The sequence below is a fragment of the Cervus elaphus genome, chromosome 20, assembly GCF_910594005.1.
Source record: "Cervus elaphus chromosome 20, mCerEla1.1, whole genome shotgun sequence".
Lineage (NCBI taxonomy): Eukaryota > Metazoa > Chordata > Mammalia > Artiodactyla > Cervidae > Cervus > Cervus elaphus.
Genome location: NC_057834.1, coordinates 132466030 through 132493159, shown reverse-complemented (window position 1 = coordinate 132493159; position 27130 = coordinate 132466030). Strand labels below are relative to the sequence as shown.

The 27130-nt window shown below is 41.3% G+C and overlaps 1 protein-coding gene across 8 annotated transcripts in view; it reads right to left on the bottom strand.

Moving 5' to 3' along the window:
- Window positions 1-14902, bottom strand: part of GIGYF2 (GRB10 interacting GYF protein 2) — a 129803-nt gene extending 114901 nt beyond the window's left edge. For 3 of the 8 annotated variants that reach the window (XM_043878985.1, XM_043878986.1, XM_043878987.1), the window contains exons 1-2: window positions 14812-14901; window positions 10108-10173 (exon numbers count right to left, since the gene is read on the bottom strand). The gene's annotated coding sequence lies outside the window, so the exon portion shown is untranslated. Of the gene's footprint in view, window positions 1-10107; window positions 10174-10637; window positions 10764-11556; window positions 11627-14811 lie in introns of those variants that run through there. The other 5 variants (XM_043878982.1, XM_043878984.1, XM_043878989.1 and 2 more) reach the window with 5 other exon arrangements.
- Window positions 14903-27130: the final 12228 nt, after the last annotated feature.

Genomic DNA, 27130 nt, shown 5'->3' with positions numbered 1-27130 from the left:
ATACCAATGCCACAAAAGACAAAGGCTGAAGAACCATCCCAGATTAAGGGAGACTAAAGAGACATAAAAACCAAGTGTAAGCATGATTCTTAATTCCATCCTGAACCAGCAAAAAAAAAAAAAAAAAAGCTGTAAAATACATTAAAGAGATAATTAGAACAATTTGAATAGGAGACACGGATTAGACAACAGTATTATACCAATATTACTTTTCTATGATTTTGAAATTTTTACTGTGATTATGTAGAGGAATGTTCTCATTCTTAGAAAATAACACTGAAATGTTTAGAGGAAAAGGAGTATGAAGTCTGTAACAGACTCTCAAATAGAACAGAACTACAAAAATTTAAAATTAATATTATATATATATCTGCATATGTGGAGAAAGAAAAAAGAAAATGAGAGGTAAAGAAAATACGCCATTCAGTCCCTAAGTCATATACGACTCCTTGTGACCCCATGGACTGCAGCATGCCAAGCTTCCCTGTCCTTCACCATCTCTTGGAGCTTACTCAAACTCATGTCCATTGACTTGGTGATGCCATCCAACCATCTCATCCTGTCGTCCCCTTCTCTTCCTTCCTTCAATCTTTCCCAGCATCAGGGTCTTTTCCAATGAATCAGTTCTTCGCATCAGGTAGCCAAAGTATTGGAGCCTCAACTTTGGCATCAGTCCTTCGAATGAATATTCAGGGTTGATTTCCTTCAGGATTGACTGGTTTGATCTCCGTGCTGTCCAAGGGACTCTCAAGAGTCTTCTCCAGCACCACAGTTCAAAAGCATCAACTCTTTGGTGCTCAGACTTCTTCACAGTCCAACTCTCACATCCGTACAGGACTACTGGGATAACCATAGCTTGACTAGACAGAACGTTGTCAGCAAAGTAACATTTGCTTTTTAATACACTATCTAGGTTTGTCATAGCTTTTCTTCCAAGGAGCAAGCATCTTTTAATTTTATAGCTGTAGTAACGGTCTGCAGTGATTTTGGAGCCCAAGAAAATAAAGTTTGTCATTGTTTCTACTGTTTCCCCCGCTATTTGCCAGGAAGTGATGAGACCAGATGCCATGATCCTCGTTTTTTTGAATGTTGAGTTTTAAGCCAGCTTTTTCAGTCTCCTCTTTCACCTTCATCAAGAGGCTCTTTCTTTAGTTCCTGTTCACTTTCTACCATTAGGGTGGTATCATCTGCACATCTGAGGTTGTTGATCCAGCTTGTGATTCAACCAGCCCAGCATTTCTCATGATATACTCTGCATATAAGTTAAATAAGCAGGGTGACAATACACAGCCTTGATGTACTCCTTTCCCAATTTTGAACTAGTCCTCTGTTACATGCCCAGTTCTAGCTCTTGCTTCTTGACCTGCATACAGGTTTCTCAGGAGGCAGGTAAGGTAGTTTAGTACTCCCATCTCTACAAAAATTTTACAGTTTTATTATCAGGAAATGTTAAAAATGGTAACCAAATGGGTGAAGGGCATATGGAAAGTTTAAGCAATTTTTTGCAACTTTTCTGTATTTCTGTTTGAAATTATTTCAAAATAAAGTTTTTTTTTTTAATTATATATATTTACACAACAAAATACTGACCAACAAGGAAGAATTAATTGATACCTGCAACAACATTGCCTGAGTATCAGTCACAGTGTTCAGCAAAAGGAGCCAGCCACCAAAGAATATACACTGTAACATTCCTTTTATGATGTTCAACAGGTAAAATAATCAATTCTGACAGATGTCTGAACTCTGTTCACCAGGGAAGCAGGGACTACTTACTGGGAAGGAGAAAAGGAAAATCTTTTGGGGTGCTAGAAATGCTCACTATCTTGATTTAGATGGTGACTACAGAACTGATACATTATGTAAAAAATTTTCCAACTATACACTTCAGATTTGTGCACATATTTACTATATTTTATACTTCAATTTTTAAAAGGTTACAATAAACCATAAATGGTTTAGCTAAGGGGGGAAAAGAGTACAAGTAAAAATATTTTAATGGACATGAAGCAAAACTATTTTAAAGGCAAATCTTCTGATAATACTAAATTCACTCCCTACTTAAATTTGTCATTAAAAAGATCTTATACCACTATCTTGATAACATAATCTATAAATATATCAACTTTTAAGACTATAAACAAGTCCACGCTCAAAGGAAGCAAGACTCAGGCACTAAGCTAAAATAATTCATTTTTTCAAACTTTAGCAAAAAGCTAAGTAAAAAAATGAAAAGGTTCAAACATGAGAGAGGAATCACACTTACCACGTCACTTATAATTATAAAAGACTGAAAGCAATCCGTAAAAAGCAGCACATTCCCTCAACATAATACAAGTACAATAATGTTTGCACACAGAGTGTAACTGTACACACAGTCATCCCTCAGTACTGAGGGGGACTGGTCCCAAAACCCTATCCGATACCAAAATTCAGGGATGCGCAAATCCTTTACACTCTGCCCTCCACATCCAAGAATGTGGAACCCATGGATACAGAGGGCCAACTGTCTTAAAAAACAGAACAAATAAAGACATGCTCATGAAGTGGGATTAATAATTGTTTTTCTGTTTTCATAACTTGCAGCAATATTCTTAAATTACTTTTACAGCAAAGTACATTTTAATTCCCACAAAAAGTGCATGCCTTGTCTGTTTGAAATACTTTTACAATCCCAACATAAATGTCAAAGGAAGTTTATTTCTTTGCAACATAAACTCCTTTTAAAAAATAACTTAAAGGTACAAAAATAAAAGGAAAAATTCACCTATTAGAGCAAAAAACACATTTTCCTTCTGCACCCACCTGTATGACGATACCAACTCTCTTCATTTTTAAACATGCAAACTTTTAAAAATATTTCTTAAAATATGATGTTAACACATCTACTAATGACAAAAATTCATGAAGCAAAATTAGGCTTCACTACTAAACATTTATCCTAAAGAACAAAGGACTCCTTCCCCACCTCCCCAGGAAATCATAAGTCAAAACTGTCTACTTCTCTGTTACCACACATTATTGTATGAAATTTAACAAAAAATACTATTTATTTCTATGTTAATTATACTTATGACATATCTTCAAAAATACTATAGATGCTCTGTTGGCTTCTCTTCTCATCCTAAAAAGAATTCAAATTTGAATTTACAGCACTGAAATGAACACTGCAATCCAGCACAATCTGAATCACTACCCACTGCCATGAAACTAAGGTCAGAATTATTCCTAACGGCTCCAAAGCAAGATAAATGGATAAACGAATACTACAATAAACATACCTTGGAATATTCTCATCACTTAAAAAAAAACACCTAATTACTGATACATGCAACAACATGGACATATCACAAATACTACACTAAGCAAAAGTCAGAACCAAAAAGAACACATACACAATAATTCCATTTACATAAAACTGGCAGAAGAGGCCAAATTATCTATAGTCACAGAAAATAAATTAGTGGTGGGAGAAGGAAAAGGACTGCAAAAAAGCAGGAGGAGAGTTCTGGGGGTGATGAAAATGTTATATATCTTGATTGTCGTTATGGTTACAGAAGTAAATACACTTATCAAATCTTATCAAATGTACGCTCAGCATGAGTACACTTAAAATGAGGACATTTTATTGAATATAAATGAAACCTCAGAAAGTTAATTTTGAAAAACACTAAGCTTACTAAAAGCAGACTGCCTCCTCAGAAAGCAATGCATTACAAGACTAACATTTTATATTTCTTTTATGTTAAACTGCCTTTCTTTACATCTATTAAAATAGAGGTTAAATAAAGTTTTGGATAATATTTAAAACTGAGAAACACTGTTCAGAACTGTGCCATTTTATATAGTTCCTATTAACCACATGTAGCTATATCAAATTAAATCAATTAAAATTTAAAATCTAGCTCCTCCAAGAGGGAGGAAAGTAATTTTACAGTAGTCAAACCTGACAAAGTACAACAGTCAAGCAAGTATCAAAATCAATATTAACAGTAATAAATCACGCTGACAGTATATGCTCTTGATATATGATGTGGCACTTTACTTCTGTAGTCTTCCTCCCAAAAACCCATGACTCATAACCAGGAGAAAATCATTAGACAAATTCCAACAGAGAAGCAGTCTACGAAATACTTAACCAGTACCCCTCAAAATTGTCAAAACTGTTAACAGAAGGGAAGTATGAGAAACTAACACAGCCAAGGGGAGCCTATGGATTGAATATGTGACTAAATGTAATGTGGTATCCTGGACAGGGTCCCGAAACAAAAAAACAGACTAGGGAAAACTAAGGAAATCTGAATAAACTTAGTGAATAAGCGATACTGATTACTTAGTTATAACAAATGCAGGACAGTAATGTAAGATGCTGACAATACAAAAACTGGGTGTGGTATACTATGGGAGCTCTCTTGTACTATATTCTCAATTTCTCTGTGAATCTAAAACTGTTCTTTTTTTTTTTAACTGGAGTATAATTGCTTTATAATGTTTTGTTTTAGTTTCTGCTGTACAACGTGAATCAGCTATATGTATACATTATCCCCTCTCTCTTTACAACTATTCTTAAAAACAAGGCCTCCGAGGGAATTCCCTGGCAGTTCAGTGGTTAGGACTTCTAACTTCTACTGCAGGGGGCATAAATTCAATCCCTGGTCAGGGAATTAAAATCACACAAGATGCACAGCCAAAAAAAATTTTTTTTAATTAAAAAAGTAAAGCCTACTGAGTTCTTGTAATAAAAAAGTAAAGGTTTCTGCATTTTAAAAATTGCAGGTTCCCTCAGTCACACTAACCACATGTCAAGTGCTCAACAGTCACATGTGGCTAGTGGTTACAGTGTTTGACAGTGGAGATTTACATACAGAACATTTCTATCACAGCAGAAAATTCTGTTAGACAGTGCTGGCGTAGATGACTATTTTTAATGGGACCAATACAGAAGAGTATTTTATAACTGCCTACAACTTATGAACAGATATACCTCTACCCAGAATTAAAAACCCTCACTGAAATCTAAACACCCCCAATATGTTTATTCCAGTTTCTAATTCAAACAATTACTTTTTGAAAATGCTTTTAAAAAGTCAATGTAATATATATAAATGTAACACTGAAAAATGTTTCACTCACCAGAGAGCAATTCTCTGAAACTCTTTCAAAGTATCCAAGATGTCAAATCTGTTAATTTTAAGATATTCTCTGCATTTTTCACTATGTTGGCACTGCACCAGTCGTGGGTAAACCGCTGACCGCTTTAGCACCATTCCAAGTAATGGTACCAAACTGTGCTAGTACCCACCGTGTTCTTCACTGCCATGTGCCATATACTCACGAGAAAGAAAAAAGCCAGGTTTACTTAAGAATGCCCTTAATAAAGCAGCAAAAGCTGCCAATTAATCTTGGTTTCTGTGTACACATCTTTTTAATATTCCTAATGTGATGAAGTCAGAAGTATACATGACGTACTTCTGCTGCACACCACCATCTCTAAGAAAGGCACTTAGATGCCCTTGAGTTAGAAGCTCAACTACTTACTTCCGTTCATGAAACACACTGAATTGAAAGCGCTGAAACACAAATAAAATCATCCAAACCTAGGTATATACCAGACACTTTTCAAAAATGAACAAGGCGAGATTGTCACTTTAAGGAGAACAACTATTTGCTGCCAATTATAAAACTTAAGCTTTCAAGCAAAAGTTAAAATTTTAGAAAACTTCCATTCACTACCATGAGTTTGACAGATTTTACTAGTACTTATACTTTCCAATAAGTAAAGGATTTTCTGATGCACGTTGGTATTAACAAGTATGGAGGTTTTTTTGGATACTGTGTAATGTAAAATATCCATTTAATGTGCAAGATAGACCAACAGATTTTAACATAATGGAATATAAAAGTGCACTGATATATAGTAATTCAAATTTCACAATGCAACTAACCTTTAAAAACTACTAGCTGTCCAATTTTAGTGCAATATCAATGCAAATCTGCAATTATCTGAAAAAGCTCTTAAAATATTCCTCCCTTTTCCAACTACATACATGGCTTCATGAGGATGAATTTCCTTCATATACTTCAACTAATGTAATAAACAGCAACAGACTCAATGCAGAAGCAGCTATGAGAATCCAGCTGCCTTCTACAAAGTAAGACATAAAAAGCAATTTTTAAAAAGGGAAAACAGTGTCACTCTTCTCAGCAAATTTTTTTAGAAATATTTTAGAAAACTAGTATTTCTCATTAAAAATATACTTATGTTAACATGTAAAGAAATTGTTGCTATTTTTAAATCAATAAATCAATTGAAATTTCTCAATGTGGTGAAGATAGATATAACTGAAAAGCCAAAAGCTCTTTGGGGTCCTCTAATTCTTACGAAGGTAAAGGAGATCTAAAATCAAAAAGTTGAGAGCATCTATCTCAGAGAAAGAGGAAAATATAACACAACAAATGTATAAATTAACTTAAACAAACATACACACATACACTTGAAAGTATCAAGAGACATAAAACATCCCTGATGACAAGAATACCAAGATCCAAATGGACACTTCAAAAGTATCTCAGGTTAAAAATGTATTTTTCAAAAGACAGAGAAACTTTTCACATTTTTGAGATTTACTTATATGATTTCTTTATTGCCTCTACTACTAGGCTGTGAGACCCACAAGACAGGACTTTGAGTGTTTTGCTCATCACTATGGCTAGCCCAGCACCTGGAACAAAGCAGGTATTCAAATAATTTGTTGGATTGAAAACAAAACAAAAAAGACAAAAGACTTAAAAACAGAACCCACTGAGGTCTCTATGCACATTAAAATATGACACTTGACAATCAAAATGTATCTATCTGCATAGTAATAAAATTATAACCGCTACCAATCACTGAGAGTCTATTTATCAACACCACATGCCAGACACTGTACTGCGCAGACTTTTAATTCCCAAATCACCACAGGATGTATTTTCCAGTAAGGAAAACCAGGTTCCAAGAAGTTAACTTATTTATCTAGAGTTACAGGTAGTTAAGTGACAGAAAATTAAACCCACACTTCTGTTTAATGACCACAAGCTTTTTCTCTAAATACTGACACAGTGCTCAATACTCCTTAGTTATTTTCTTCCTCCCATTTCCTTGCAATTTTCAGAGGAATTTAGTTGTGAAAGTAACTTTTTCTCCTTTTCCCAATCTCCCACTGTCCCACTATCACTATCCTCCAATTTCTATTCCTTCTCGTCACTCAAGCAATACAGTGAGCCCCTCTGCCCTCTGGTTGCATGCATGCATGCGCAGTGGTGTCTGACTCTTTGAGACCTCACAGACTGTAGCCGCCAAGCTCCTCTGTCCATGGGATTTCCCAGGCAAGAATACTGGAGTGGGTTGCTATTTTCTTCCCCAGGTGATCGTCTCAACTCAGGGACTGAACCCATTTCTCCTGCGTCTCCTGCACTGGCAGGTGAATGCTTTACCACTGAGCTACTAGGGGAAGACCCAGGCCCTGTGGTTGGGGAAGAATACATATTCTCAGAGCACACTATCAGAAATTTCATTAACAATAGCAAAATTAATATAACAGATTAAAAAGTGTCAGATTCTAGAACACGAATTAAGGCTTTCTGACCTACCGATCCTGCAAGATGACTTCATCCAGTTACTCAATTAGCCATGGTTTGGGCAAAACCATCTTAATTCCTAAGGGGCTAACCATGAAATCCCCTGGATGTAACCATCTCTTCAAGGACTGAGCCAAGATTTACCAATTACTAGGTACCAAAACAGTACCTCTGACAATTCTGTCAGTCTCTGCAACCAAAGGACCATTACTGAAGAGACCAGAGCTCCGAAGACTTCCTCAAGGTTCAGAACAACTAGAATAAAAAGAGCTTTGTTCCAAAGAACACTCTGGGCACAGTATCACCACACAAAAAGCTATTACTGTTACTGTCATTTTCCCCACCTTATAGTTCTGAACAATATGTAAATGTTTCTTTTTCCCCCCTTTTGGTGAAAGGAGAATAAAATTAGCAACTAATAAACTAGTCAAGAAAAATTACAATGCCATAAACATGACCATGTTATTTGATAATCTCACCACAAGCCAATCTTTTCCAGAGAGGGCTCCCCAAAGCCTGTGCAAGTTTACACTTTTTAAGCCCCACAAAGCCTTGAACATGCTTTACCTCAACTTGTGTATTATAAAGAAAATGAACAATATGAGAAAGGACTCTTCTACCTTAAAAATTAATTTAGCAGACTTCCCTGGTGGCATAGTGGGTAAGAATCCACCTGCCAATGCAGGGGACAGGCGTTGGATCTCCAGTCTGGGAAGATTCCACATGCTACAGAGCAACAAAGCCTGTGTCCCAAAACTTCTGAGCCCATGATCTACGGCCCAGGAGCCCTAGATGGCCCATGGCTCCTAGAAACTGGAGCACCTAGAGCCCGTGCTCCCCCAACCAGAGAAGCCAACACAATGAGAAGCCGGACACCACAATGAACAGCAGCCCCTGCTCTCTGCAACTAGAGAAAGTCCACACAAAGCAACGAAGACCCAGCACAGCCAAAAATAAATAAAAAAAAATTTTAATTTAGCTGCAATCTGCTAAAGAAATCTTGCCTGAAAAAAAAAACAAAACACATATCATAGGAAGTCACATTTGTGGTCTGTCACTCCACAAATCATTCTGTAACAGGTCACTTTTAATAAAAGTAAATAAAAGTAATCCCTATTCTTTTCATCAAAATCTTTATATATTAATTTACTAGCATAACAAGATCTGAGTAATAAAAAGATGACTTAAGCAATTAGATGTCACCAAGTACATACAAGCTACAAAAAAAAATAAACAGGACTTCTAAATGCTCCACTAAAAAAAAGTTTTTCTTCAATACTTAGCAACTCTAGTATACAAAAACACATAATACAAGTTTATGCTGTCTCCCTGATTCTTTCCCAAAAGTAAAAATCCCTGCTACCACTCAAATGTGAATTTAGATTCATATACAGAAGTCCTACCCTTCAAATCCTCTACAGACCTCCTCATATCCAAGTGTTATGTAAAAAGTACAAATTAAAATTTATCAAAGTAATCAATGTAAACTAAATAACCAATTAATTTTTCCAAACTAAGCCTCGTATCTGCTAATAGTTCTTTACAAAACCTTTATCACACATGATCCTCTGAACCCACAAAACCAAGAAATTTTGTTAAAACACTGCACTTGGAACCAACTGTTCCAAGAATGGTTGGTTAGACCTACTAGGCCTCATTCACCAAAATATACACATGTATTTTAACTCTTCAGGACACGTAAATTAAAACCACCAAGATAAATACAGGAAAATTTTCGAGGAAAAGGGAAAACATCTAGAAGCTTCTGTGTGATTCTGCATAGAAAAGGCAACATTCCACCTTCTCTGAGACCTGCCGCCACTCTTAGGAGTGGGACCTTTCAAGATCCCAACCCCATGGCCATACTAACTAGAACAATGACGGAAATTTGGACAAAGTTCAATCTATCAAATTTTCCCTCTCAGCAATCTGAAAAGGGGATACCGAGCTAGTAACCATTTGGCTAGTGACACTAAAGCTTGAGTTTATATATGTGGCTCCAGGAATGAGGTGGCAATTTTCTTCTGTGTTTGCTAAAGCAGAAAAAGCCAGAGTGTGGAAAGACAACTAAAGCAAGATACAAAGAGATATGAGATAATACCTACTAGCCAGCAGGGAAAAAAGTGCTCTCTGGACTACTTTGTCTCCTGAATCCGTCCCAGTTCCTGGTTCATGTTGTTCATGAAGTTAAGTGCTCTTGGGTTCCTTAATATACCCTCTTACCTCTCCCCTCAGATGACTCCTCTTCCTGTCTTATGTCATCGAAAAATCATTATGATACTTTAAGACACAAATTCATACCAGGATCAATGCAGAAAAGGTATGCTTATTCTTACGGTTCATAAGGGATATGAATGGTACCAGAGAAATTGCTTCTATTTACTATCTGTAAGTTTGGAGAAATAAAAAGAACAAAAATAACCAGAGCCTTAAAAGCAAAAATTCTCTGCATAAGCCCTCAGTTTTGTGCTCCCCTTCAAAACTCACCTGTTCAAAAGTTCTGCTGGTTCACAGCAGGAAGTTTGAGCAGACTTTGTTCAGGTCCTTTTAACACTGTAAATAATAAAAGTATCACAGTAAATGACCCAGCAATCTCTTAGGAAACTTTAAAAACACAACTTTTACAATGAATATGCTTTGTAAAAACTGGATTCCAAACCTGGTTAAAATATTATAATTACCTGACATGCTTTTCATCCAGAGTCCCTGTCCTAAACTCTAAATAGTCTGTCTCAGTAGCTCTGAAATGCGACTTTAAAATATATTTTTTAAACCAAAGTTCCAAGTGATTCTGATGAAGCCAATAAATGAGCACCACTATAAGATTTCAGGAAATTATTCCTTGGCATTTTCATTCAAAACTACCACATATCTGATAGAAAACTGAGAGCTAGCAAGACAGCAATACAATATGTATCCTATGCAAATAATCAATGAGCCCCAAGATGTATGACCACTGCCAAAATGTTCAAGGAGCAAAGCTCCAGAAGTACTTTCAGATGCAAAATCAAAATCACCTTTTAAGGCTCTGAAGAGACAATATCTTAAACGTCCACAAGACGATGCTATTTCAAGTGACAAATTGAAACAATAGCTTCAAGAGATTTCTTAGCTAAATTCAAATGATGATTTGAAGGCTGCTTCTAAAGAGTCAAAAAATAATAATTAAAAATTAAAGTTGACAATTTTACTGTCAAGCAAGAAAACAACTTGAGAAAGCCACTTTCATCTTTAATTTTGAAAAAAAGTAGCCATGTTACAATGTGCAAAAGGTCATCTAACTTTATCCACTGCACTCTACATTTTATAAGAGCAAGCAGAAGCAAAAGAGGGGAGAACTAGGTAACAAACTCTTCTCTGGGCCTAACTCAAGAGAACAAGCTCTACTGTTATCTCCTGTTTTAAGTATAAACAAAGTTCAAGGAAACTCTAGTTAACCAGAAAATATAAAAGGTGTGTGTTCTTTACTTAATTACTTAAGGTGAGGAAGCATATCATACTTTGAAAGTATTTTTATAAAATTAATTTTGGCTACAGGATAATATTCTTTTGTTTTTCAAATCTCCCCTCTTCTCTTTCAACCTCAAGTAAAATTATGGGCAATTCAAGAAAGGTAACATTTTTGTATTCCTGTGTAATTAATCTAGTACATTTCTCAGTCATCTGAGAGCATAAACAAATGATAAAATGCAATCCTGGTCAAGAAATAATAAGTGTCTAACTTGTATGTGTTGTATGTTTACTTATATTTTTAAAGACATGCAATTCTTCAGGGCATTAAAAGTGAATGGAAATCCTAAGACCTGATCACCATAAAATCTAGTGGGGGTTAAGGGGAGGAAAAAAAAAAAAACTTGGGTTCAGAGTTTTAACAACAATGGCCAAGTCATGTTAAGGCAATTCAAACTGCTGAAGAAAAATAGACATTGAACTTGCCTCTAATATACCTGGATTAACACCAACATAGGCTGGAGATTCAACCTAATGAGACTGGTCCCACTATAATCTATAAGAGATAGAATAAAACAGAAAAGTACCGAAAATTTAGTTATTAGAGGCTAACAGAGAACTACAAATGAAGTCAGTCTTCAAAAATGGCACAAATCAAAGATCCTTCAGAAGAGAAAGATAAACAAGACAGTAATAATCTCATCATCCAAAATGGTTCCCCCAGATGGCAATCACTACCAAGAGTGTCATCTTCCAATGTGAAGGTCAAAAAAAAAAAAAGACATATGGAATATTAAAATGCAGAGTCATGCGAGCAAATGAACCAATATGACATCAAAGACATAATTTGGAACTGTCATTTCAAAAACTCACCAAAGGAACAAAAGAGAGGAAGGCAATTTGTAAAAACACTACCTCCTCCCTAGCATCACTATCCCTGAAGCTGTAATTCCTAACGACACATTATTTTCAGGCAAGCAAAGATAAATTATTTTACATATATGCAACTCACCAACAAAAGCATTTCAAAATCAAAATATTAAATTCCTGAAGTGAATTAAAATGAAAGAAGACATTTGTGAGAGCTCAGTAATAAGAATATGGAAATAAGTTGAAAGAAAATCAGAAGAAAATTTCCAAACCAACAAAAGTCTACTATCATAAAATTACTGAAGAACTAGTCTGAAAGATCAAAGTTGATGAACAAATAACTCAGCACAGTAAGTTTTACACATGTAAGATGCTATAAAAGATATACAAACAAGTTAGTGGACCAGTCCCTGAGGAATTTAAAACTAGGCTGGACAACACAGAAATCATTAAAAGGAATTCTTTACCATTAAAAATGTGAGTTAAAACACTTCTTCCAGGATATATTTCTTAATGATCTGTGTCTAAATTTCAAAGGAAATTCATTTCTCTACATTTTCAAATAGTCTGAAATATTTCAAAGACCCTCTTTTTAGAAAGCAAGTTCTTTTGAAAAATCCTTTTAGGCAGGTCATCATCAATCTCATTTAAAAACTTTGAGAAAGCTATTTCCTAACAATTTCCTGAAATATATGAGCCCCCTCAATTTTTCCAATTGGGGCAGGGAAGGATGTCCTGCTGGGGAGAAAGGGGTGGGCACACTGGCCCAAATTTCCAGATTCTGACTTCCAAGAGTCACAGAGGTGTGGAAAAAGACTCCAGGACAGCTGAACAACTCTACTCATCAGGACCAATGAGCCAGCACACTTCTTCTAGTAGGTTCCTTGCGATAGCGCCTCTCTGGCTTGACTACCTCGGTACCTTCCCAGCCACACCTGACCAGCTCACTTCAGTTTCTACCACAGGGTCTTTGCCCTTGATTCCTAGCCTGGGGCATTCCTCCTCCAGAGAGATACAGGGATTAGCTCCGCTACCTGTGTCAAGTCTTTCCTCAAATATTAGTTTTTACCCACCAAGGCCTTCCCAGGGCACTTCTAAAATGAACCCCTCCCCCCAAATCCCTATTATCCCATTACCCTGTCTCATTTTTTCCCACATCACTTATCACTACAGTATATCTTACCTAAAAGTATGTATTTACCTGTCTAGGAATGAGGTCCACAGAAACAGGAATTTTTGGTCTGTTTTGCTCCCAGCACCTAATAGTGTGGTATGATCTCAATATTTTTCAAATAAATTAATGCACAAATGACAGAAGAAATGAATGGAAGCACATAGTACTTTCTCCCTCCTTCAGTCTCAAAATCCTAAAATGTACAGAAAAGGCCAAGTACAGAAAAGGTTCAAAGCCTTTTCTTCTCTAGTGAATCACGACCATTACCTGTGTACTTTCCATTGTTAAATGTCTGTGTGACATTAAGAACTGTGTGACATTTTTCCAGATACATCCCACTTTTTAAACTTTTTTCTAGTGTCTTCTACTGAAGTCAACATTTGTTGGGACAGAAATGTACATGTTCCACTTTGAGCACTACACTAACTAGTTAAACGCATAAAAACATCAAGGAATGAGGCAACATATTTGTGTTCAAAATCAACAAACTCTGACAGGCCAGAGCTGCAAATACTAGGATAAAAGTTAAGTGTTCAAAAACGGTGACAATTTTTTCTAATTTAGAAAATCATTAGATTCTAAAAAGTAAATACTATGTAAGGGGAAAATATCTTCCATGCATACACACGGGTAACCAAAACTGCCTGTAATCCAAGGTATAAAACACTGAGTAAGTATAATCCAAGGTACACAACACTGTATAAGAAGCTGGTCACAGGTTCCGGCCCCTTCCTCGATCTCTCGCAAGTTAAACTGAAATACTTACCTTTCTTACAGAGAAAATAGATGTGCTTAAGTGTTCTTTCAGGGAAAGAAAGAATTTTTTAAAAAACAAAAACCCAGTGCTAGATAAATGCAAAGCAACGTAACTGGTTCCCGAACACGGTTAGACAATCTGCCTCTCCATACCCTCTTCCCTGGTCGCTTGGTTTATGTTTCAGCCAGAAAACTGAATTGATTCTGAGTGCTTTCGTGGGGAACCGCGGTCACTCAAGGCTAATGCCCATTTCAACCTGACGTGAAGGCTCGGGTCCCAAAGCTGCCATGGGTTCTGTCCTACTCTTCCCGACCTCCGTCCCAGGTTCGGATCATGGCTCCACCTTGGCTTCGGGCCTGGTCCAGACCCGGTCCTCTTGCCGCGGAAGGAGTCTCCCCAGCGCAGATGCTCGGTGAGGCAGGCAAGGGCGCATCTCCCCGAGGCCAGGTGTGAGGAGGAGCGCGGGCAGAAGCAGCTGTCTGGCCGCAGCAGCTGTTACCCCGGGCACCCCGAGGCTGGGCGGGCGGCTGGCCCGGAGAAGCAGGTAGCGGAAAGGCGAGCTCTCTGGCCCTGAGCGAGCCGGCCTGACACTGTCCACCCATCACCCTCCTCCCTTCCTCGGCTCCCCCTGCGATGCCAACGGGCCCGGGAGGAGAGGGCTCCCCAGCTCGACGGCAGAGACGCGCCAGGGCCCGGCGTGCCCCCGGCCGGGGAGGCGGCTCCCTCCCGCCCCGCACCTGACCTGTCCGCTCGCCTGACGCCCCAGCCGGCCGAGGCGGCTGCCGGGCGGCCTGGGGGTGTCCATGCGGCTGGGCCGGGTCGGGCCGGAGCGGAGGGGACGCCAGAGCGGGCGGCAGGCCCAGGAGAGCCAGGCAGGCCGGCGGAGCCCGGGCCGCGGAGCGGAGCCGGGCAAAGGGAGTGAGACCGAGTCGCTGGTTACCTGCGGTCCGGGACAGGGGAGACTCTCGGAACCCGTCAGTCCTCAGCCTCAACAACACAAGATGGCCGACACGTCGCCACGCACGTCACGTGACAGCGCGCTGGCTGCGCCCCGCCCCCGCTCCGCCCCCGCCCCGCCCCTCCTCTCCTCCCTCCCCGCTCCTCCAGCCTCCCACGACGTCCTTCCTTTCCGCCACCTCCCTCCCGTCTTCCCCGGACACGCCCCTGCCCGAGCCCCGGATGTCAGGCGGGAGGAGGGCGGGGCCGCGGCAGAGCGCAGGCGCCTGCGAGTCCCTGGGCCAGAGCTCTCCCCGCTTGCCCTTGAGTTGAGTGGAGTTGGTATCCATAGTTGGATCTGGGCCAGTCGCCATGTGACTCACCGTCGTGTGCGCCCAGTCCAGAGCCCATTAGCAGTTCAGAAAGCTCTGCATCGTTTAGGAGCTGATTTTCCACACCAGAACTTTTCCACAGGTTTTCGTTCCGCCTTTTCCCTGCTCATTAGCCATCCTAGAGAAAAACGGGGACGTGACACGCTGAAATGCAAAGCAGTTTGTCTGCTTGTTAACGGTTCTGGTAGAACTGGGAATTCATTCTAGAGTCTTGGAATCTGACAGCTGGGGAGGACTTTAGAGATCAAGTCCCTCCTAGTGCGTCTCGGGCTATAGCTCTTCTGCCTAAATATCTCTTTATTTGCAGATTGCCAGGTAAAATACAGGCCACCCAGCAGCATCACGGACATACACTAAAAAATTATTCACTGCCTTTTCTGAAATTCACGTTAAACTGGGTACCCTGTATTTTTCTTTGGTACATAAGGTGACCCTACCCTTCTCAGGTCATCCCATTGTTTTCTTGTGCCTTCATCCTCTCCCTTATTTACAGGATCCTTCCTTTTACCTTTTAAAATACTCAAGTATCTTTCATCTTACAATTGAGTGTTAAAACCTTCCAATTCCCCCTACAACCACCTCTCCACCTCTTTGTTCCCTTTCAAAGCCAAACAGCACATGGGACTTTTCCTGGTGGTCCAGTGGCTAAAACTCCACACTCCCAGTGTAGGGGGCCAAGATTCAATCTCTAGTCAGGGAACTAGATCCTGCATGCTGCAACTAAGAATTTTCATGCTGCAACTAAAGATCCCACGTGACTCAGCTGAGACCCAGTGCAGCTAAATAAATACTTTCATTTTTTAAAAAGTCAAAAAGCACAGAAGAGGTGGTTTTAAGTACTTTCCTGATTTCTGTACCTAGCAAGCAGTTATCAACCATTCTAATGTGATTTCAGTCCTGACTGTTCACCCATTGCTTGCTCAGCCTACAAGTTGATAACTGGAGTTTTTCAGTCCTTATCATTTTTTTTTTTTTTCAGTCCTCATGTTAACTCAAGGGCTTCCTCAATGGCTCAGCCGGTAAAGAATCTGCCTGCAATGCAGCAGACACAGGAGTTGTGGGTTCAATCCCTGGGTCAGGAAGACCCCCTGGAGGAGAAAATGGCAACCCAGTCCAGTATTCTTGCCTGATAAATCCCATGAACAGAGGAGCCTGGCAGGCTACAGTCCAAAGGAACACAAAGAGTCAGACACAACTAAGCAACTGAGCACACACACACACACAACTTGACTTGGTTCTTCCCCATTTTCAATGTCATTGACCACTCCCTACCTCCTGAAATACTTTCTCCCTTCACCTTTATGCTCTTACTGCTCAAAATATGATCAATGAACAAGCAGTATCAGCATCACTTGGAAATTTGTTGAAAGACAGAATCTTGAACAGGTTCTTCACAGTCCCAATCTGCTGAACTCTAGAATCTCTACCATCCACATTGTCCCCCTTTCTTTCCTCTATCCCCTGAGTTTAATGCTCCAGATATGACCGTGTATGAAGTTCCTCAAATATGCCAGTCTGTTTTAGCCTTTGCACTTGTTGCTCCCTCTTGTTATGATGCCATTCCCAATACTTACCCCACTTTTGCCAACAGGCAAAACTCCTGCTCATCTTTGAAAGCCTAAATCATGTGTTACTGATGTGGCTTGTCGTGCCACATCTCTGAGGCTATGCCATCAGTGCCTGTAATTTTATATATGTATGAAATATATATACACAAAATTTTATATATATTTAAGGTATAATTTATATACAATAAAAATTAGCATTTTAAGTATGCAGTTTTATATATATATATTTAAGGTATAATTTACATACAGTAAAATTTAACATTTTTAGTATACATTTTTGCAACTTTTGAAAAATTTAAATAGGTGTGTACAATTACTACTAAAATCAAGGTACGTAATAGTCCTATCTCCCACAAAATTTCCCCAAATGACCCTTTGTAGTCAGCCCTAACATCCACTCTCAGCCGCTAAAAACATTATTCTGTTTTCTATCCTTATAATTTTGCCTTATGGTGTCATATGAATGAAACCATAGAGCATATAGCCTTTTGAGACTGGCTGCTTTCACTTAGGGCTTCCCAGCTGACTCACTGGTAAAGAACCTGCCTGCCAATGCAGAAGACACTGGAGCTATGGGTCAGGAAGTAGCAATCCACTCCAGTATTCTTGCCTGGAAAATGTCATGGACGGAAGAGCCTGAAATTCAGCCACACTACTGCATGCTTCAGTACTTTCTTCTGTTTCATGGCTGAGTAGTATTTCATTGTATGTATGCACTATGTTTGTTCATCCATTCCTCAGTTGGATATTTGGGTTGTTTCCATGTGGAGAGGTTATGAATAAAGTAGCTATATTCACATGCAGGTATTTGTGTGAACAAAGGGTTTTATTTCGCTTGGGTAAATACCTCGGAATGAAATTGGTGGTTATATGGCAAATGTTTGTTTAACTGTATCAGAAACTGCCAAATCATTTTTCAGAGTGCGTTAGACATATTTGTAACCCAGTATAAGCTTTCAGAGAGCAAGAAACAAAGTTAAGGCATGATCATGATGGTGATGAGGAAAGCTAACAAAAGTCCCCTGCTTTTAACCATTATACATACTCTACTGTTCAACTTTGCATCCTCAGCAGCTGGCGTTGTCCTGGCACACGGTAGGCACTCAAAAAATATCAATACCTATACAATCAAATAAATTCTTGATGACCTACTCCTCAGGAAGGGCACTTTTCTCCTTTCATTCTCTGTCTCTCCAATGTTTCTTCCAACAGTAGTTTTAAAATGACAGCAGTAGACTCATGCCTGCCTTGTTGTTGTTCAGTCACTAAGTCGTGCCCAGCTCCTTGTGACCCCATGAACTGTAGCTTGTGATCTCCCCTGTCCTTCGCTATCTCCTGGAGTTTGAGCAAATTCACATCCATTGAGTCAGTGATGCCATCCAACCATCTCAGCCCCTGCCGCCCCTTCTCCTTTATGCCCTCTATCTTTCCCAGCATCCGAGTCTTTTCCAATGAGTTGGCTCTTCACATCAGGTGGCCAAAGTATTGGAGCTTCAGCTTCAGCATCAGTCCTTCCAAAGAATATTCAAGATTATGTCTGCCCTAGTCATTGTATAATAACAAAGTTTCAGGTTTACTATATCATTGATAGAAACAGAAGTTGAAAATAATAGATCCTTGGTGGGGAAGGAGGAGTAAGGAGCTTAGCTCAAAATGAATTTAATTTGAAATTAACACAGGTTGATTAACTGTGATAGATTATATTTTTCTTAAGAAAATACATCTGTTCAACATACTCTTCTAGAACCTACCCACTACCCTCTCCAGATGTTGCTGTTTGTTGTCTGACTCTTTGTGAGCCCATGGATTGTAGCCCACCAGGTTCCTCTGTCCATGGAATTGTCCAAGCAAGAATACTGGAGTGGGTTGCCGTTTCCTTCTCCAGAGAATCTTCCCAACACAGAGACTGAATCCACGTTTCCTACATTGCAGGCGGATTCTTTATCACTGAGCCACCAGGGAACTAGAGTTTAATTCTCCTCAATCCCTCATAACCAGTAGACCCTGGTGGAAGTGAAACAAGACGCCTTCCAAAACTAAACCATAAATGTGATGGAGTTTGTTTGCTCACAGTTCCTTTTAAGGCAAGAGCTGACGTAAAATAATAATAATAATTTTTTAAAAAGAGCTGACAAATGGTAAATCCAAATGTCTTGAGGCTGCCATTCTGGGAGAACGTCCAGACAATAAGGAGAGACCCAAGTAATTGCCCGCATCAATAGCCCCAGCTAAAGTCCCAGTATCAACAACCAAACATTTGAGTGAAAAATGCCACCAGATGATGCCAACCCCAGCTGTCAAGTTATACCCAGGCATCCAAGCCAGGACATCATGATGCAAAGACAGGTATCCTCACTGTGCCTTGTCTGAATTCCTGGTCCACCAGATCCATAAGCATAATAAAATGGTTGTTTGAAGCCGCTTAATTTTGGAATAATTTGTTACATAGCAATATGATACTGAAGTATCATTGTTATGGATTGAATTGTGTCCCTCCCCCACAAAAGATATGTTGGCCTCCTAACCTCAGAATGTACCCCAGAATGTGATTTTATTTGGAAATAGGATCTTTGAGGTAATCAAGCTAAGATGAAATCATTAGGGTGAACCAAAATTCAGTATGACAAGTGTCCCTATAAAAAGAGGAGATCTGGGGACTTCCCTGGCAGCTCAGCGGTAAAGAGTCCACTTGCCAGTGTGGGAGACGCAGGTTCGAACCGTTGTGCCGGAAGATCCCACATGCCTCAGAGCAGCTAAGCCCTCGTGCCGGAACGACAGAACCCATGTGCCACAACTGCTGAGGCCTTTGTGCCTTGAACCTGTGTTCCACAACAAGAGAAGCCACTGCCACGAGACGCCTACCCACCACACCTAGAGAGTCATCCCCGCTCACTGCAACTGGAGAAACACCCACACAGCAACGCAAACCCAGCACAGCCAAAAATAAATAAATGAGTAACATTAGGTTTGCTTGTTCTTTCTAAAAAAAGAAGAAATCTGGGGACATCCCTGGTGGTCCAGTGGTTAAGAATCCACCTTCCAGGGCAGGAGACGTGGGTTCAATCACGTGCCATTAGGCAACTAAGCCAGAGAGATGCAGCTAGTGAGCCCACGGAGTCTGGAGTCCGAGTTCTACAGCTAGAGAGAAGCCCGAGCTCCCCAACAAAGATCCCATGTGATGTAACTAAGACCCCATGCAGCCAAATAAATAAATAACAAAGAAAATAAGCTAAAAAGAGGAAATCTGTACACAGACATGTACAGACAGAGAGCTCCACGTGAAGATGAGGTAGGAATCATGTGATACTTCTACACCCCAACGGACACCAAAGGTTGCCGGCAAACCACCAGAAGCAGGGAGAGAGGCATGGAGCATGCATTCTTCCTCGGCCCTCTGAAAGAACCAGAGAGCACCTTGATCTTGAATTTCTATCACCCAGAACTGAGACAATAAATTTCTGCTAAGCCACCCAACTGGTGGTACTTTGTTACAGCAGCCCTAGCAAACTAATAGTGTTCGTTGTCCAGTCGTGTCCGACTCTTTGCAGACTACAGCCCGCCAGGCTTTGTGACCCCACGGACTGTAGCCTGCCACGCTCCTCTGTCCATGGGATTCTCCAGGCAAGAATACCGGAGTGGGATGCCATTATGGAATCATCTAAAATTTTAAAGAGACAGTTTGAAATGAAGGAGATATAGAGGCAGTCAGAACTAAAAATCTGAGAGTCACCCATGGAGAGGAGATCTGTGAAACCCTGGGGAATCATGCCTAACCAGCAACTGTAGAGAGGAAAAGCCTGGAGATAAGGCAGGCTCTCAGGAAGAAAAAGTGTAGCTGGTGGACAGAGAGGAGTTACAGGGAGGATCAGCTTAGAAGCAGGAACCAGTCTCAGAAGAGAGGGAGGAAGAGACTGGCTGGCAATGACAAATCTGTAGCATTATCAAGGCGTCTGGGACTGGAGACTGGAGGTGTGTCTGTGGAGCAGGGCGTACAGAGGCTTAGAAAAGAGTAGGTGCTGAGGGAGGGAGGGTGCAGACATTTGGAAGTGGGTAAAAAAAGGAGGATGGGCTCACTAGTGGAGAAGGCAGTGCCGCTCAGATTGGCACCCTAACTCACAGCGTTGGGCACACAGCTGAAAAGCAAAGAGGAGACACAGGAAGGGAGGGCAGCAAGAGAGCACAGGAAACAGCAAGGAAAGGCTGCTCAGATGATAATTATGGAAACAGATCCATTTTTATGTTTGAAAACATTTTTATTCTACAAGTACTTGCATATTTAAACTTTTTTAAAAAATTTCCAACCTCCAGATGTACCAAGAAAATTAAATCATAAAAACGATCTTGGAATACGATAAACGTATCCTTTCATGTAAACACCCCACAGTGTGTCCCAAAATGGTATTCTCTTTCTCCTGTCTTGCATATTGAGGATTTCATATTTTTGCTGTCCCAAAGAGTTCCCACATGCATGTTCAACTGCTCTTCTCACTTTCTTTGCAGTCAGAGTCCCCCTTTTTTTTCAGTAACTGTTATTAGCAGTTGCAACAGTAAAGCAGTATGTGTTTACAGTTTAATATTTTTAAGAATTCAAAAACATAAAATAGAAAAAATTTAAACCCCTCTCAAACCTAGATTCTTTCCCTAGGAAACTCAGGACCCTTAGGTTCTCTCCTCTCTCACGTAACCCCACTGATGACAGTCTCCTTTGTGACTTTCTGGTTGTATGCGGAAACAAGCATGATGTGTTTCTTAATTCTCATTACCACTGAGAGCTGAGGATACAAGCAGTTGCCCAAAATCTACCTGGCACTGACCTCATACAGCTTAGCCGACGTGGGCAGAGACATGGCGTTGTATCTCTCAAGTAAAACAGAACAAAACACCTGAGTGGTACTGTGTTTACTGCTCTGCTCCCAGCCTTTCTCCAAGAACATGTGAGAGTTGGACCATCAAGAAGGCTGAGTGCCAAAGAATTGATGCTTTTCAACAGTGGTGTTGGAGAAGACCCTTGAGAGACCCTTGGACTGCAAGCAGATCAAACCAGTCAATCAATCCTAAAGGAAACCAATCCTGAATATTCTCTAGAAGGACTGATGCTGAAGCTGAAGTTTCAATAGTTGAGCCACATGATGCGAAGAGTAGATTCATTAGAAAAGACCTTTGTGGGGTCTTTTGGGAAAGATTGAAGGCAGGAAGAGAAGGGGGTGACAGTGGATGAGATGGTTGGATGGCATCACCGACTCAATGGACATGAGTTTGAGCAATCTCCGAGAGATGATGAAGGACAGGAAAGCTTGGCGTGCCGCAGTCTGTGGGATCACAAAGAGTCAGATATGACTGGGCGACTGAATAACAACAATGTCTGCAGCAGACACCTGCCTTTCATTCACAACTGTTCTGTATCTGAAATACTTTTCCATGTTTGTGGAAAATAAGAATCTTGGTGGGAGACCTCCCCTTACAGAAGACAGGTGGTCCAGATACTAACCCTTCCCACCCCCAACACATGGGCAAGTGACTGGGCTCCCCCTCAGACTCTGAATCTGGACTAAGCACCTGCAGAAGCAGGGCATCCCAAAGATCTTATCACCCAGGGCAATGGCACCAGGCCTGGCTTGTCTCCATGGAGCTCTTTTGGCTGTGGTCCCCAGCCACTTGGCTTCCTGCCTATTGCTGGGTCCCCCAACCAGCTAGTGATTCTATGAGCCCCTCAATGTCTTTTCAAGAAATTCTCCTTCTGCTTCAATCAGTCTGCTTAGATTCTGTTACTTGCAATTAAGAATCCAGACTGATTCTGTAGTAGTCAGCCTCCACGATGGCTCCCAGTGTTTCCTACCGATTGGGCTGGCTTGTGTAACCAGTAGGATATTGTGGGAATGACAGAGCGTGATTTCCGAAGTGAGGTCTTAAAAGATGTTGTGGGTGGCTTACACCTCTAGTATCACTTGCTTTGAGAGAGACCAGCTGTCATGCTGTGAAGACACTCTGACCATCCAGCGGAGAAGTCCACTTAGCAAGAAAACAGGCCTCTGGCCAACAGCCAGCACCAACTCGTGAATCACATGAGTGAGTCACCTTAGGGATGGGTCTTCCAGCCCCAGTCAAGCCTTCAGATGACTGCAGCCTCAAGTGACATTTTGACTGTTTATAAAAGACGCTGAGCTAGAAACCAGCTAAACCACTTCTGAACTCCTGACCCTCAGAAATGGTGTGGCATAATAAATGCTAATTATTGATTTAAGCCACTAAGTTATAGGATGATTTGTTAAAGCAGAAATTAATGACTGACACAGATACAGCTCAATTAATTAATTTACTTGACTGCATCAAGTCTTAGCTGTAGCATTGGGTTCTTTAGTTGTAGCATGTGGGGGGGGTCTAGTTCCCTGACTAGGGATCAAACCCAGGCCCCCTGCCATGGAAGTGTGGAGTCAGCCATTGGACCACCATGGAAGTCCTCATAATTGTAAATTTTGACAGTTTATCAGATTGCCCTTCAAAAGGACCACAGCGATGTGTACACCCACCAATACCATGTGGCAGAGTGCCAAAAGTGTTGGTTTTGGAAAGCAGAGGAAAGGAGCAGAGGCCCCGGATAATGTCCCCTCCCCAGTGCCTTCCTAAGTGGGCGGAATTATAAGTTTGGCCTCCTACGGCCCCCCTACCAGTCAGGCTAGTGGGCAGGGATGTGGCCAGAATCTGGCCTGGTGTACAAGCAGGGTCAGAAGGGAGAAATCTGAGCAGGGACAAGGCCACACTTGTCAAGTCACACGATCCGGCCAGGAGGGCTCAGCAAGTGTCAGCTGCAGGGGTGTGGCAGGGGAGCAGGCAGACAGGCAGAAATCTCTCCAGGCTGATTGGGAAAGGGGACTCAAGAAAATAGAGAAGCTGGGTAAGTGAGTAACTGCTTGGGGCCAAGGCAACAGCCAGGACTGAGCACTTCCAGGCAGGAGACGTAAGGCATATGCGTTGATTCCCTGGATTGGGAAGATCCCCTGGAGGAGGAGATGGCATCTCCCTCCAGTATTCTTGCATGAAAAATCCCATGGACAGAGGAGCCTGGTGGGCTACAGTCCATGGGGTTGCAAAGAGTCAGATACAACTAAGTTTCTGAGCACATACAAACTAGCCTGGAATCTCCTGCATGTGACCTTAAAGACCCAGAGCTCAGGAGGAGACAGAATTGTAGCAGGGGAAGGTAGAAGCTGGAGAGGGGACCCATATGTCCTGAGCACCAAGTAAATGCCAGACACAGAATCTGCAGTCACCATCCCCATTTTACAGATGAGGAAACAGAGACTCAGCGAGGATACCGTGCCGGCCTAATTAGTGTCTGATTGTGGCTCTTGTTACATCACACAGTCTCCAGGGCAGAGGCAGAGCTGACTTGTTTGTGGGTGTTCCCTACCACTCTAAGGAGGACCTTGGGGAGTAGACTTGTCACCTTTCCAGTGAGACAGATGTCCGCACAGTCTCTGCTGTCCTGACTTTCCGAGCTGTCTCCTCAGGCCAGGCTCCCGTATCGGGCATCCAGAAGGCCCCTGAGTCAATGGCAGTGTCCCTATCCTGTCCGTCTGTCTGCTCCAAAGAACCTGGTACGTCCTTGTGAAACGAACGTGCATGGGGGGCGGGGGGCATGCTCCCACGTTGCCAAGCAACCTGTTAGGCCTGCAACAACGGGTGAGGCAGAGCTTCTGCCCTTCAAAGAGCTCATAGTCCAAAGAGTTCAAAAGTCCAAAGAAGGAAGAAGGAGGAGGGGGTGGGATGAATCCGGAGGTTAGGAGATTGGGAGATTGGGATTGACATAGATACTATGATATTGATACTATGTATAAAATAAATGAACAAGAACCTGCTGTATTGCTCAGGGAGCTCTGCTTAGTGCTCTGTGGGGACCTAAATGGAAGGAAATCAAAAAAAGAGGGGTTCTATGTATAGGTGTAGCTGATTCACTTTGCTGTCCAGGAGAACCTAGCAACATTGTAAAGCAACTATACTCCAAAAAAAGAAATTAATCTTTAAAACAAGGAGGAAGAGAAGTAAAGAAAAGAATACTGCACGATGTCATAAGGATTACAGTGGAGAAAAACTTAGGGTGAAATGGGAACCCTGAGACGGGGTACTTATGAGCATCAGAACGCTTCTTGAGGTTCATCTCTGAGCTGAGTGACAGTGAGAAGTCTCCGGGGAAGGGAGGGCGTGCCAGGCAGAGGGAACTGGAAAGGTCTGGCTGAGTGGCCCTTCCTAGGAATCACTAGGTCTTGCATATTCCTGGAGAGTACCATTTGGAGGGGAGGAGGGGCAAGACAGGGGACAAGACGGGTGAGTAGGGGCCAGATCCTGAAGGCAGGGAGCCAAAGACTGAAGGAAAGATGCTAGAAACACTTTACAGTTTAGAAAGGTGATTCTAACTAGGGCAAAGTGAGGACAGGGAAACCAGTTATGAGGTCCCTGTAGACGCCCAGGAAAATCAATGAAGGCCATGACCATGTTGCTGAGGAGGGGAGCTGTGGATGGCAGGCATGAAGGCAACACTGTTTACAGGACTTCATGACGAAGAGGGGGCAGAGAAGACCTGTCCCTGGTCTTTGTAGTCCCATAACCCAACAGGTGTCCTTGTTTCCCTCATAAGTCCTTTTGTGTTTCATTTTCTATCATTTGCAAACAAGAGGTCTTAGCTCCTACATGGGCCTAGAAGTCCACAGAAGGAAATGGACATTTGAAGTATTTACACTGTTATCTTCTTTCCTTCCTTCCTTCCTTTTCCTTTGCTTTATTAATAGACTTTATTTTTTGGAGCAGTTTTAGGTTTACAGAAAACATTGGCAGAAACTTAAGTTTCACATACCCCTCTCTTCCTTCCCCCTCCGATTCTGCCTGTTATCAACATCTTGCATTAGTGTGGTACATTTGTTACAACCGATGGGCTCCTATTGACATGCTATTATCAAATAAAGTCCATAGTAACTTTAGGTCCCACTCTTTGTTATATATTTTCTACATGGGTTTTGACAAATGTATTATGACCATTATAGCATCATGTGGGCTTTCCTGGTGGTTCAGTAGTAAAGAACACGCCTGCCAATGCAAGAGACAGGTTCAATCCCGGGGTCATGAAGATTCCCTGGAGAAGGAAATAGCAACCCACTCCAGCATTCTTGCCTGGAGAATCCCCATGGACAGAGAAGCCTGGCCATCTACAATTCACAGAGTTGCAAAAGAGTCGGACATGATTTAGCAACTAAGACAACAGCAACATGCAGAGTAAGTTTCACTGCACTAAAAATCCCCTATTCAGCCCTTCTTGCCCGCCCCAACCCCTGATAACCCTAATCTTTTCACCGTCTTCATAAGTTTGCCTTTTCTAGAATTTCACATAATTGGAATCATATATGATGTAACCTTTCCATATTGCCTTCCTTTACTCAGCTATATGCACTTAAGTTTCCTCCATGTCATTTTGTGATTTGATAACTCATTTCTTTTTAACACTGAATAATATTTTTCACCACTGAATTAATACTCCATTGTATGGATCGACCACAGTTTAATGATTCGCCTGTTGAAGAACACTTTGGTTGCTTCTAAGTTTTCAGCTATGAATAAAGCTGCCATAAACATTCATGTGCAGGTTTTTGTGTGGACAAAAGATCTCAGCTCATCTCGATAAATACCAAAAAGCATGATTGCTGGATTATATGGCGAGAGTCTTTCCATTCCTTTTTCCTCTCCATTTCTTTTTCTCCATTTCCTTTTCCATGTCTACTTCCTCCAACATGGAGGTGGTGGGGTGACCTTCCATGGAAAAATGATGCCACAGAGTTGTAGGTCTTGGATTTGTATAGAAACAGAAATTGTCCTCCCCGGGGAGCCAAGGGTGTTCTTTTAGGCCAGGGGTCCTTACCATATTTAGGTCCGCCATATACCGTGGAATTATAGATGGGAGCAAGGGGTCACTGGCCCTCATCAGAGTTTCAGGGGGTCTAGGAAGCAAGAGAAATTAAGGTATAGATTTCATCTGCAGCTGAAAGAATCCTCAGTGATGGGAAAGGGAAGGGCAGTGGACAGACAACCTTCCTACTGAGAATGCCCTGGAGGGAAAATCAAACTTCTAGACTTCACTTTTTTGTTTGTCTGTTTTTAATTTATTTATTTTTGGGTGTGCTGGGTCTTCGCTGCTGCACAGGCTTTTCTCTCATGGCGGCGAGCAGGGGGCTCCTCTCTAGTTGGGGTGCGTGGGGTTCTCGCTGCAGTGGCTTCTCTTGTTGCAGAGCACAGGCTCTCCAGCTCCGGGGCTCTAGAGCACACGCTCAGTAGTTGTGGCGCATGAGCTTAGATGCTCCAGGGAGCTTAGCTCCCTCCT